General features: G+C 40.1%; 1 pseudogene; it reads left to right on the top strand.

Moving 5' to 3' along the window:
* The first annotated feature begins 7,598 nt into the window (after positions 1 to 7,598).
* Positions 7,599 to 9,442, top strand: LOC107977530 (annotated as a pseudogene).
* The last annotated feature ends 2,797 nt before the right edge of the window (positions 9,443 to 12,239 follow it).

Here is a 12,239-nt window from a genome sequence, read left to right as displayed (position 1 = left end):
TTGACAGTCTTGGGAGGGTCAGAATTTGATCAAAATATCACACAATATGTGGTGATATTTTGTTTATGATCTAACAAATAAAACTTGCCTGAAGATCAGAGTGCAAAGCTAGCCACACTAATTAGCCATAGAGGCTAGGCACTGGTGGTACACATTTTTAATCCCAGCACTTGGGAGACAGAGGCAGATGGATCTCTGTTACACAAGGCCACCCTGGGTTACACAAAATTGATCCAGTCTAAAAGAGAAACAGCTCACACAAAGGTGATCCCATCACTTGGAGTGACACATCTTTAATCTACTAAGTGGTGGAGACAGGAGTGATATGACTGGGCAGAGAGAGGAATATAGGGCAGGAGGAGACAGTAGCTCATGGCAGTTTGAGGCAACAGTCTGAGGACAGGATCACCCCTTTGGTCTGAGCATTGCTAGAGGTAAGAACTCTATAGTGACTGGCTGCTCTGCTTTTCTGATCCTTCAGCTTTCACCCCATAGCTGACTCTGAGTTTTATTATTAATACCAATTAGAGTTCATGCTACACAACATTTCCCCCTTTTTGTCTAAATAAAAAGGGAAGGTTTTCACTCTGATACAGAAAAACTATACAATAAGACCAATTATCAGGTAATAATTGCATTCACAATGTCCAGTTCATTTGCAATTGGCAAATTCAGAGAAAATACTTCATTGTCTATTCTATCTTGGTGATTCCAAAGTTTTGTACCTAATTCACTTTCTATCCTAACTTGTATTACCAACCCAAAACTATTTTCTTAGATAAACAATTTAAGCTTTTATGTCACTCAACCTTATATACTTTATATCTCTTTTGTGGCTTTCTTTTCTGAGTTTGGTAACAAGGAAAACTGTAACTTTAACTATCTAGTCTTCAACTCCATCAGAGACCCCAAAAAGATATAATAATACCTGAGTAAACAGGAAGTGCAGAGCAAACAACTCCCAAAACTATAGAGATGACAAAAACAGCTGGCTGCCTGGACAGTCACCCAAAGTTCCTCTACAACATTGGGGCATCCATCTTTGGCCTATGGGCCTAGAATATCTGACAGACTTTTCTGTGAAGCAGGATATTCTAAAGGGCTGTTCTACCTCATCTTGGTAAAGTTCGGCAGTCTCTTCCTTTTGTGTCCTGTTTGTCCAATTTGGACAGCATTCTCTCAGCAGTTGAGACCAGGGCAGTTTCTTGCCCAGTGGCTAACTTTGCCACAAAAGAAAGTAAACTCTATGTGGAGTTTCCTCGATGATCATCATCTTCTCTGAGGTAGATTGGTGCTGCCAGGAGCAGACATGTCTCATTGTCATAAAAAAGAGCCCATGTTATGAAAACCTCTTAAATTCCAAATTCTGTAGATCTCTGAAGTGTTTGAAGACCAAATATCTAAAATATATTTGTTTGACCTTAAAAACATAACTAACGCAACTACAAGCTTGATTGTTATATGTGACTAATTACTAGCCTGAATTTCTTTATTATCCTAAATAGTTTGTAATAACTTTCAAGGACTAGAAATTTACATTACATTGTTAAGTGAGCTACATAGGTACAATACCTTAAACAAGAATATAGCAAAAATAACCTTAAATTTGTATCAATATACAAAAATCCATACCAATGTAAAATATTTAAGACTAGTAGTTGTTTTTTTTTTTTTTTTGGTTTAAAAGTAGATTCAATAATCTACCCTTTTATCCTATCATTTCTATATCCCACCTTTTCTTTTCAGAAAGAGATCCCTGAATCTAATCTCCTTTGTTCAGCTTTTTTTCCTGACCATTACCAATAACAACTTGTAACCAGCCTCCCATAAATGATGACAAATATCCATAACCCACTGAATGACAAGAAAGTACCCACCCCACCTCTTAGGAATGTGGATGTAGTGTTCTCTAGACTGCTTCCTACTGTTTTTTTTGGGGGGCAATGGTATCTCTAGGGGACCCTGAGATAATTGAGATAATGGTCAGTTCCTGGGAGAGCTAGCTGCATCATTCGTTGCCAGTCTGTCTGCAATGGGAAAGCGTAGGTCCTATCTGAATTCATGGCTGAAGTAGTACATGAGGCTAGACCATCTCAGCTAGACACCTTGAAATTGAGAAGTTTGTAGTCCAAAGCTGATCTTTGGGTGGTGTTTGTCAGCTTAGTGGTATTACCACAATGCAGGTGGAATTGTTGTTGTGGGGCCCCATCATCCTTTTGGAGACTTCAAAGGTCACCGTTAGGAATGGTCATGGGTCACTGAAGAAAACTTAAATATCTTAAATGTTACATGCAGCAGATCTTGGAGAGGTTAAAGGACTACAGTTTGTTAAATATGTCTGGGGTACACAAATTTAATTCTTATTTACCTGACTCAGACTTGAGCCTGAAATTATGTGCAGGAAGCTAGATGAAGCCTTTTTCTAGCATGAGTACTCTATATGACCATAAATTTTGAGATGATATTTATAACTTAAGAAAAAAATTAAAAAGTCAAAATAAAACCAAAAGATTATCGGCAATAGAATCATCTCATAATTTTGGTTTTTCTTCTGTCCTATAGCAGGTGTCTTTTCTGACATGAGACAGACTGGATTTTCCTTTAAGAGGCATCCTTGGGTTTAGAGAAGGAGAGAACCTCGTTACAACTCCAAAGTCAGCTTTAATTTTTAAATTAACTCTGAATACCAAAAGACCATTTGTCTTATATGTTCATAGAGAACAGCAGAAACAAACATTTGGGGAGACGTAAGAAATTTTATACTGTTGGAAATGTGATATACCAATAGGCCAATTTACTCTTTTTCTTGGGACATTTTCCCTGCATGATCCTTTTTCTTCAGATGTCTCATTTGTTCAGTGGTCTTCAGATTCCTTAGTTGGACACCTTCATTCTCCTGGAAAGACAAAAACAAAACCCTGCCCCAACCCTAACTTTGGAGAGTTTCCTTCTTGATAGGTTATATCTGACCAAATGAAAAGCATTTGTTAGTTTTATATGCTTGTTTATATTGAATGGCCACACTGTTTGACGAATTATTGCCTCTTCTAATCAAGAGGTCTCTTGTGTTCAAATCTAATCTATCAATTTTGATGGTATCCATAGCTTTTCTTCTCCTGTGGAAGCAAAAACAAAACCTCTTCCCCACTGTAACACATATCCTGGTTTCCATTCTGAGGTCAACACATCTTTAAAGTATACAGGTTGATTTAATTCATTATCTAATGTAATTTCTTTTTCATTAGAATTTAAAATGTTAAAGTTAGTAAAACACAGTACCATCTATCTTTGGAGGTCTTTATTACCCCTTTCTATTTACTAAGCATATCTTTTAAAGTGCAACTAGATCTTTCTATAACTGCTTGCCCTATAGGATTGTGTGGTATACCTTTACTATGCTTTATGTTGTAATATGCAAAAAACCTGTATCATTTTACTAGAGACATATGCTGAAGCATTGTCAGTCTTAATTTGTACATGTATTCCCATGATGGCCATAACTTCTAATAAATATGTAATTAAAGAATTAGCCTTTTCAAAATTTAAGGCAGTTGCCCATTGAAATCCTTAATATGTATCTATGGTATGGTGTAGATATTTTAATTTTCCAAACTCTGCAAAATTGAACACATCTATTTGTCAAATTTCATTTCTTTGAGTACCATTTTGGTTGCTTCCTGCAGGTAGTGGAATTTGGTTATACAAAGAATAAGCATGACATTTCCTTATAATTTCCTTGGCTTGTTGCCAACTGATAGAAAAATCTTTGTTTAAACCCTTGCTATTAACATGGTGTTTCTTATGAAATTCTGAGGCTTCTAAAGCATTTCCTTCCAGTAGCTGATCAATTTCATCTTTACCTTGTGCTAGAGGGCCTGGTAGACCCATGCGGGATCTGATATGTGTTAAATTCAAGGGGTGATTTCTATTTCTGATTATTTCTTGTAATTGAATAAACAGCAAAGTTAATTCTGAATCATCTGTAATAAGTTCAGTAGTTTCAATATGTAAAAACTCTTTCTGCATATTGAGACTCAGTAACTATATTCAGAGGCTTGGGAAAATCTAATAATATGATGAGAATAGCATATAACTCTTGCTTTTGAACAGAATTTTAAGGGCTTTGGGCCACTTTATATTTCCTGACTTACAACTTGCCTTTCCTAATTTATTTGTACCAGTATAATATAGGGGCTCCAGAAATTGGTGTTCTCCATACAATATGAGGAGGGATCCAGTTAATTTAAATCAAAGTCTCTTGCTTTTGGGATGTTTGTTGCTAATCTTTTCCCCCAAATTACTGAAAGCTCTTTGCCAGTGTTCATTTTCTGTCCATAATGAGGCAATTTCAGCATTAGTAAAAGGTATCACAATTTCTGCTGGGTCTATTCTTGCTATTAAGACAAAGTCTTGATTTTCCTTTTAGAATCATTTCAGAAATCTTTTCTACATAGGTCTTTAATTTTTTGCTCTATTCGTCTGGTAAAAATATCCTCTATAAGACATTGTTTTCTCTTTGCATAAGAATTACTGTAGGAGAATATGTAGAAGGCAAAATAACCAGAATACAATCAAGCTCTTGATCCAAATGATCCCCATGTGCATCCTGTAATTTCTTTTCTACCCAAAGCCAATTCTCTCTCAGCCTTAGGTGATAATTTTCTTGGACTATTTAAGTCCTTATCACCTTGTAAGGTTTGAAATAAATTACTTAGCTCTTGAGTTGTCAATCCAATTGTGGGCAGTAGCCAGTTAATATCTCCCAGCAATTTTTGAAAACCATTAAGAGTTTGTAATTGATCTCCCCGGATTTGTACTTTCTGTGGCTGAATTTTTTGTAAGCCTATCTTATATCCTAGGTAATTAATAGAATCTCTTTTTTCTACTTTTTTTTTTACAGGAACAATTTATAATCCCCAACAATGCAAAGTTTTCTTTACTTCTTCAGACATTTTCAATAAGATATGTGCATTTGAATCATCCAGTAAGACATCATCCATATAATGGTAAATTATACGTTAGGAAAACTGTTTACAAATTATTTTCAATGTACTGTTACATTAAATATTGACACAAGGTAGAGATTTTAACACCCCTTGTGGAAAAATTTTCCACTGATATCTTTTAACAGGATGGGAATTCTTATAGTTAGGCACTGTGAAGGCAATTTTTTCTCTGTCCTGTTCTTGTAAAGGTATAGTAAAAATAACCAGTTTTTAAAAAGTCAATCACTATGTAATAGAGCATCCTTTAGGTAATAGAGAAGGGAAAGGAATTCCAGGCTGAAAAGAGCCCATTGGTTGAATCACCTTATTAGCAGCTCTTAGATCTGTTACAATTCTTCATTTTCAGATTTCTTTTTAATGACAAATATAGGAGAAGTCCAAGGACTGGTCAATTCTGCAATATGCTGAGAATTTAGCTGCTCCTGTATCAGCTGTTCTAATTATTGTAATTTTTCTGATGTCATAGGCCTTTGTTCCACCCACACAGGTTTGTCAGTTAGGTATTTTAAAGGTAGTATTATTGATACTTTTAAAAGATCAGCAGCTGTTATACCCTGCTTATGTACAACCTGAAGGGTTTGTGACCATTTTTAATAATACCTTTTAGTATTTTCTCAGAAGCATACATTAGTTTATGGTTTGCTTCTGAGATTGGAGAAATGTTAATCTGGGTTTTTCCATTGCTGTAACAGATCATGTTCCCATAAATTCATTGCTATATTAGCCACATATGGCTTCAATTTTCCTCTCTGTCCTTCTGACCCTATACACTCAACTTATCTTGTACTTTTTTTTTTTTTTACCTGAGATAAAGTTTCAATCCCTAGAAGCTGAACCTTCTGAAGAGGTAATCTGGATGCCAATGTTCCGGTTTAATTATTGTTACATCTGTCTCTGTATCTACCAAACCTTCAATTTCAATGCCATTTATTTATTTTTTTTATTTTTTTATTTTTTTTTTAACTTTGGTCTTTGATCATTTATAGAAGTTTGCCAAAGTACTTGTTTTGTGGTCTCTACTGAAAATTTTACTTTATCAAATGAAGCTGTTCTGTCATCCAGAACAGTATGGTTTTTCACAACAGGCATTAAGTCTGTGGAGGAATTTCCCCAATGCTGACAGGGAATGATTGAATCAAATTTGACTGTGGCCTTCAAGAGGCCCCGTAAGGCATTTCCCAATGGCAAAGAGTTACCTTGCTTCTCCCATGTCGATCTGCATTCATTGGTCCAAAGTCTTCTTTGCCACACCTACTGCCCATTCCAGAAGGCTAGGTCCTTCAGTCTGGATTATCTCTAGAAAACATAGTGTTGCTAGGAATGCCTTGCCTACAATCCCTTTTCAGATGACCTAGTTTACCACAATTAAAACATCTAATCTTTTGATTTTTCTTACTTTTTTTTAGAAATCACTTCTATCCAAGTATCATCATAAGTGTGAGATCCAATATCAGCTGTATTTCTAATCCATTCATCTGTTGGTGCCAATCTTGCCTTTAAGGGCCTAATCACTCTTTTGTATTCTGAGTTAGCATTGTCAAAAGTCAAGATTCAATTAATATTTGTCTAACTTCTGGATATAATATTATTCTATTTATAGCTAAAGTCAATCTTTATAAAGAAATCATTGAAAACTTCTTTGGGGCCTTCTATAATTTTAGGAAATGGCTCTTTCCTGATCCTTCAACCTGGCCCAAACATCCAAAGATGCTGTAAGCCAAGGTGTGATCATCAAATGTAATCTGTTTTTGCAAATCATTAAATGGGGCATCACTGAGAAAGTGTTCTTGGGAAATTTATTCACCTCTATCCCCACTTTGTTGTTCTATGACCCTATCTTCCTCTCTCTACTATGTTTTCCATTGCAACTGAGGGCCAGTTTCCAATACTGCTGTATATAAACCTTTTCCAGTCTTGTGGAATAATTCTGTTTGGAGTGGCCCATGAATTTAACATCTGCTTTACATCAGGTGAATACATACCACATGAAACTATTGCTTCCTTAAATCTCTTCAAATCTAACATTTTATAGGACCCCAGTTATTTTTTTAAACTAATTCCCCACCTGAAGAATTCCCAGTTGTCTCACCAGACTGGTGACGAAGACTCTGCAGTGTGAGTCTGGCTGTTGCTGTGCCACACAGCTGGGCAGAGAATGTGGACAGTGCATGGCCTGGCTAAGGACAATGGCAGCTGCTTGTGTGTAGGTGGGGGGGGGGCTGGGTGTGTATGGAGGTGGCAACAACAGTTAAAGTCTGAGCAGGTGTCAAGACAGCTGACCTGATGTGGTAGTGTCCAAAAAGGGGGTCCGGGGAAGCCTGCAAACCACAGGGAGAGGGAGACAGCTGCCTGAAAAGGGGGATTGTGGAAGAAGCACCTGTGGCAAGAAGTGAGGGCACGGGCATGCCTGAAGGTGAAAACCTGCCAGTGGTGGGTGGCTAACTCCAGCTGCCTTTGGGGTCCAGCCGCCTGTGGCATTTGGGACCAGGGCTAGGTGGCAGCTGGAGGCTGCTGTAGAGAGGCAGCGATGGGAAAACCCCAGGTTCAGGCAGAGGGCCTAGTGGGAGGGAGGAAAAGACAGCCACTGCTACCATGGCTCTAGCAGCTGCAAAGCCAGCAGCAAGCAACGATTTTGTGATCTTGTGCCCTGAGTTGGATGCCAGATGAATTACTTACCAAATTATTCTTCATTAAAAAAAATAACCTCAGAAGTCAGATATCAGTAAGAACCTGAATGATCACAGAAGCAGTGGAAAAGCTGCCAGTGACCTCCTCTCTCTGTATCCAAAATGGCTGAGACCCTCTCTAACCCCGCCCTACTACTTTCTGTGTCTATCTGTTCTCAGTCCTCCAAAACCTCTATGGTTAATTTCGGTCAACTAGTAGTTAGCTCTACCCTTTATTGGTAATCTCAGAAGTGTCAGAATGTGATCAAAATATCACACAACAGTTTTCTTCTGTAAGCAGTTGGATGTAGGCCTGACCGTCAACAAAAAAGAGCCCCAAAAGAGTTTTATGTTTGATATCAAGACCAATGAGCACACCTTCTAACTGGTGGCTGAGACATGAATAGGTGGGTCCAGAGCATCTGCCAGATCTGCAGCTTCAACCAGACTAAAGAGAGCACTGACGCCCTGAGAAACCTTTCTTCAGTCAATCTTAGTCTCCGCTCTTCTCCAGCTGAATTCAGCAGCTCCAGTCAGCCCCTGCTCTGAACAAGGAAGTCCTCAGCTCCTTCACACTCTAACCAGCCCCCTGTGTCAAGCCACTTCGGGCCTGCCTTGTCCACCAGTGCACCTCAGGAGTATCAACACTTGCACCAAAGGACAGAAAACTTGAGGAGTGCCAGCTTCTCTCAGGGCACCCGACAGGAGAGTGATACAGCTGCACAAAAACTTGCCCAGGGCAATAGACACTGTATCAACAGAGTCAGTGGTCAAGTCCATGGCTTCTATAGCCTTCCCAAGCCAAGCCGACCAATACAGAATTCAAAGACAGTGCTTTTTACCTCTCCCATAGCCTGGCTTCACACAGCCACACCAAGGGCAGCTTCACAGGGTCTGAGGCAGATAGTGAGGATGAGTACACCTTCAAGGCACCCAGCAACACCCTGTGTAGGAAATTTGGAGACCTCCTAGTGGACTCAGCCATACCCCCCAACCACAGCACCCCAAGACACCTCGGTGGGGCAGCCCTCAACAAAGACCTCCAGTCAGTGACTACAAGTATCCAACATGAGGCAGAGAAACCACCTGCTGGTCTGGTAAATCTCCAGAAAAGACTATCGTGGGTCGATCAGACAGTGCCAGCTCTGATGACAACTATGTGCCTGTAAACCCAGTTTCTTACATACCCATGAGCACAGTGCCCTATCACTTTGACCTACAAGGCTACCCATCCACAGCCCTTTTGATTCATAGAGGCTCCAGCCAAGGGAGTGAGTGAGATCCAGCCACCCCCAGTCAATCACAACCTCAAGCCTGGCCAAAAAGCAAAGCTAGCACCCCTTGACCCGAGAAACAACGCTGTCATCAATGAGCTCCCTTTCAAGTCACCTGTCACCAAGTCTTGGTCCACGGTCAACCACACCTTTAACTCTAGGTCTTCCCAGTACTGCTGTTCCATCTCCAACACAGACTCTGAATACAGTGAGGAGAACTATGTCTCTATGCAGAACCCAGTGTCTTCATCCCCTGTCCCCAATGACCCAGCTCCAAAAAAAGAGTACTGGCAACATAAATTACACAGCCCTGGACTTCCAGCCGCTCTCCCCGAGCCCTCATTGCAAGCCATCCACATCATCTGTCACATCAGATGAAAAAGTAGAATGTGTCCAAATAGATAAAGAAAAGACACAGGCCGTACAAAAGACTCTACAGGAATGGACAAAGATGAGACAGTCCTCAAGACCCTCCAAAGATGCCAAGCTATGGTAAGGATGGCCGTCCCTGGACACCTCCTCTCTTTTGTGAGTTTTGTTCATGTATGGTGTGGCCACATGTGTGTATGAAGTGTGATCCTAAATGTATGACTGTTAAGAATGTTATTGTATTGTCTTTGAATGTTTAATTGCTGGGGAAGGAGCAACAGTTGTTAAAGTACAGGACACTTGGGAGGGGAATTTCTCCTTTTGTTTCCACGGAGGGTGAAGAGCTGTGGATTCCTTCCACACTGGTGTGGTTTTATGGGGCAGGACCCCCTGAAGCAGTGGCCCAGGTGACCCAAATATTTGTTTTCATTTAAATTTGGTTGGTTAGAAATGGTAGTGGTCACAATCAATCACTTTTTAAAGGAAAAAGGAGGAATATGATATAGAAATGATACTTTGTATTGGAATGGACCTTCATTTGTTGATACTTTGTATTGGAATGGATCTTCATTTGTTGATATTAGTTAGGTTTTCTAGATATATAGATACTCTTCAAACCTTTCAAAGACCTACAGAATATATGACATTTAAATGGTTTAGGGTGTTTTTTGACAGTGAGACACAACTGCTCCTGGTACACCAATTACATCTGAGAGGAAGATGGGCATCCAAGAAACTTGTTATAGTTTGCCTTCTATGTGGCAAGACTAGCCATTTGGGCAAGAAGCTACTCTTGCCTGAACTGTTAGACTGTTGCTTTATAAACTGGACATGCAGGACCCATAGGAAAGTGACTGCTGATGGACAGTCCTAAAGGGTTCCTGCTTCATGAAAGAATCTGCCAGACATTCTACAGGACACAGAAAAAAGGTGACGGACAAACTGCCAATGCAGGTGGACAGTTTAGAATTTCCTGCTTTGCTGAAAAGTCTGCCAGACACATTGTGGCCTGTAGGTTAAAAATGGATGCCCCAACATTACCAAGACTGTCTAGGTGACTGTCTTGGTGACTGTCTAGGAAGCAAGATGTCTCTGTTAGTTCTAGAGTTTATATATTATCCTTCTATGGTCTTTGATGGAGTTGAAGATAGATAGTTATAGTAACACATTAAGATAGAATGGTTGAAATCTTACAGTTCTTACTTGATAACTGTTTTGTTATATATAAAGAAGGGGGAGATGTTGGGACCCAGTCCCCACATGGTCTCTAAGAGTTGTTTTCCAGCATAACTACCGGTACCTCCTGTTTCCCTGACCTCATCCCACTAGCATCAATATCCTGTTGTAAACCCTTTGACCTGGGGTTTTTGTAAGTTTGTATATAAGGCTGCTCCACAATAAAGGTGAGAGACATTCTCTCAAAAAGTTGACCAGGCATCTTGTCCTTCATCCAAATCTCCAGGTTTTTGACTGATACTTTGACTTAGTTGTGGTGCAGGCAGCCACAGTCCTGTGTGGTGGTAGGGCTGGCCTCTCTGACATGTGACTTTGATGAATTAAACTGCAATTGGTCTTGTCTGTCCAATGTTTGGGCCATGTGTAAACCTGGGGCAGGAATCTCTCCCTCACCAATGAGCAACAGGAAGTGATTAAAGCAGCCCCTTTCTTGTATTCACTGCCCATGTAAGGCAGGTGACTAGGCCAGGGCAAACCTGGGCTGGATCCCAGCTCCCACAGGCTTCCTCTGGGGAGGGCCTTAAGATAGTGTATAACCTACACACACACACAGCAGATATTAGAGCTATTACTGAACTCTCCCATGAACTAGGATCAGTTGGCTGTATTCCCAACCTTGGGAGATAAGTGCCTTCCTCCATTTCACAGCTGAGGACTCCACTGAGGACATGATAAGGAGTCTGAAGCCCTAATCTTGAGCTAGGATGCTGATGAAGGTGTGGAGAGGTCAGCCAGACTGTGTAGGATAGAGAATATATTTAGGAAGGAAGAACTGGAGAGTTGCCTCCAGCTATAGGAGGCAGCCATGTTGCCTTCCCTGCCAGGATGAGTCTTCCTACTTCTACTGTAGAATATTATTTTATGATGTGTTACATTTGTTTGTACTGTGGGATATTTGTTTAATGATGCAAAGATGTGTCTCATTATTTTATGTTGCATTTGTTTAACTGTGTGAAGCTGTGTTACTTTGCCTGTCTAAAACATCTGATTGGTCAAATAAAAAGCTGAATGGCTGATAGCTGGGCAGAGAAAGGATGGGTGCACTGGCAGGCAGAGAGAATAAATAGGAGGAAAAAAAGTGAAAGTAGTATTACAGAAGTAAGGAGAGGAAAAGGCCCAGAGGCAAAAGGTAGACAGGGATAATTTAAGAAAGCTTGCTAGAAATAAGCCCAGCTGTGACTGGGCATTTGTAAATAAGAATAAGCCTCTGTGTGTGATTTATTTGGGAGATGGTGGAAGCCCCCTCCCCAAAGAGCAAAGAGCAAAAGAGTAAAAAACACAACAACATTCTGGTGTACCAGAATGTTGAATTTCCATGTAGGGGCTGAGAAAGCTGAAGAAAAAAAAAAAGAAGAAGAAGATCCAGTTTCTTTGCCTCTTTAAGAGTTTCTGCCTGCTGGGAGCTCTTGAGCAGCCAGTATGTTAAGTAAGAACAAAACACTAAGTAAAATACCCTGCTACAGTGCAGGTCACCAGCATTCCATAGCTGGGGGGTTGAATGCAGTTCCTGGTCAAGCACCACTTGGTGCTCATGAACTAAGAAGAAGGGAGCAGAGCCAGCCAAGAGAGACACTCAGAGGACCCAGGTGTGGCTTAGCAGTTTGCTCCTGCCTTCAAAAAAAGGCTAAAAGGTACCCAGTAAAAGAGGCCCAGACAGAAAAACCTCTAAACAGGTTCCAGTGTATTTT

The sequence above is a fragment of the Cricetulus griseus genome, chromosome 3 (genome assembly GCF_003668045.3).
Source record: "Cricetulus griseus strain 17A/GY chromosome 3, alternate assembly CriGri-PICRH-1.0, whole genome shotgun sequence".
NCBI lineage: Eukaryota > Metazoa > Chordata > Mammalia > Rodentia > Cricetidae > Cricetulus > Cricetulus griseus.
The sequence above is the reverse complement of the archived record's forward strand: the minus strand, read 5'-3'. Positions and strand labels throughout refer to the sequence as shown.